At 45.0% G+C, this 2,154-nt stretch overlaps 1 protein-coding gene across 2 annotated transcripts in view; it reads right to left on the bottom strand.

The window, feature by feature from the left end:
- LOC109921078 (E3 ubiquitin-protein ligase TRIM39-like) overlaps positions 1–2,154 on the bottom strand; it is a 25,667-nt gene that overhangs the window by 4,445 nt on the left and 19,068 nt on the right. The window lies entirely within an intron of this gene.

A 2,154-nucleotide genomic window follows, 5' to 3' on the forward strand; every position in this document is an offset into this window, starting at 1 on the left:
CCATGGCTAACCCACCTAGCCTGCATTTCCCATGGCTAACCCACCTAGCCTGCATGTCCCTAGTTAAAAATGGCTGACCACCAGGCCTGAAAGATGCAAATGGAAAACAAGCAAATGACTGTAAAAGTGTCAGCAGAGCGGGAGAACAGGCAGTCTGGTGTGTACAAACATAGGAGCTTTGATAAGAGCAGGCCATTCTGCCCATCGAACTTGCCCGACTGTTCAATTGTTCATGTCTACATCTACATCTACATCAACACCATTTTCCAACACTATCTCCACTTAATGTCACGGGTTTCCAGAAACCTAAAGATTTCTGCCTTCAGCCTTCTCAATGATTGAGCTTCTACAGATCTCTGGGGTAGAGAATTCACAAGGATTCACCACCCCAAGTGAAGAGATTCCTCCCCAACTCAGTCTTAAATGGCTTTCCGCTTATTCTAAGATTCTGCTCCCCCAGGTTCCAGAGTCAGAGAGAATATTCCATCCATATCTGCCCGAAACTTGTTGGTCTTCCACAGCGAGAAGTTGACCCTGACTGAGTGTTGCAGACTGGCACATTCCAAGGTCCAGGACTACGTGCTGAGGGACTCACTAAAGCTTGGGACAGCTGCTGCCAAAGGGCAGTGGGGAAAGACCACTATAAGGTCTTTCTGCTCAAGTTAATTGGGGGTCGTTCAGTTATCGGACCTTCCTAGTGCCTTAAATATATGTAAACAGTATCTTGCACAAGTAATAAATGCTTTTGGGTTTGTTGGAACTGTCGGGATGTTTATTTGTCCTCTGTAAAAAGAACCGAACTGCTGTAACGGCTATGTTTATAAATAAAGATTTTTTTTATGAATAAAGTATATTTTTGATGTGTAAAGTTACATCTACATCCACTCTGCTATGCCCTTAGTAGAATTTCAGGCTGTAGGAAGGGCTGAAACAAAATCATGATGAAACATATATGTACTTCACTGCCAGACCTTGCATTGAACTGCTCGCCAGCTGATTAAAATCCGACCGTTGCAAATCAGAGATTCCAAGAGTTTAACCTGTCACAGACGTGAAGGTAGCTTTTGTGATTGGACCCCTCCAACCACAGCAGGGCAATGCTTGGGGTACATCACTCTCCATAGGGCTTGCTGGGTCAAGAAAATATAAGGGCAGAGTCCCTGGGCTAGAAGGCATCCAGCCCAGGCACGGACTCTCACAAAAGGACAGACAGGAGGAAAGTCGACGGGTGTCCCATTGACTGGCACTGCGGTGCCTGTGGCACGGTCATTTGGGCACTGCCCTGTGGAGTCGGTGCCCCAGCCCCAGAGTGCCGTGGTCACACTGTCATAGTTTGATGTTAACATATTAACATGCCAAATCTTTCTGAACAAAGTATAACCCCCATCAACTCTTAAGGACTATCATTCGGAATCAGTTCAGAACTTGAGAGCGAAGGGGTGAATGGATTAATTCATTGTAACATACTCCTACCACTGACAAAATAACACAGGGGTGTGGGGTACAGTAATGTACTGATCTATACTTTTCCCTTGTTTTTGAATGCAGATTATCCCTCAAACCTTCACCTTCAAAAACAAGTAGAACCCCACTTATGTCCCTAAGGAAAATCAATGTCCTGTTCAAGTGCACTACAACATCATCAGCTCAACTGATTTTGTTGGCAATTGAAGAAAAAGGTGATTAGTAGCTGCTGTTATCTTATTCAGGAATGGCACTGTCTGCATGTGAGATGGGTCAAGACATTTGGGTTTTGCTGAAATATCAAAATGATTTAACACAATAAAGCAATTTAAGGTGAAGGCAGGAGGTCTGGTGGGGATTTCAGGGAAACCATCTTCAAACCGGAGGATGGTAGGAATCTGGAATACACTGTATAGTAGGATAGGAAACCTCACAACCTCTAAAACAGAACAGGAATGAGCACTTGAAATGTCGTAACATTCAAGCTTATGGGCCAAGAGCTGGAAATTGGGATTAGGGTAGATAGGTCGATGCAGGCTTGATGGGCTGAAGGGTCTCTTCAGGGGACAGCATAGTAGCTCTGTGGTTAGCACAGCTGCCTCACAGCACCAGGGACCTGGGTTCAATTGCAGCCTTGGGCAATTGTGTGAGTGTGTGTGTATATATGTGTGTGTGTGTGTGTGTGTGTGT

The sequence above is a fragment of the Rhincodon typus genome, chromosome 35, assembly GCF_021869965.1.
Source record: "Rhincodon typus isolate 14 chromosome 35, sRhiTyp1.1, whole genome shotgun sequence".
Taxonomy (NCBI): Eukaryota; Metazoa; Chordata; class Chondrichthyes; order Orectolobiformes; family Rhincodontidae; genus Rhincodon; species Rhincodon typus.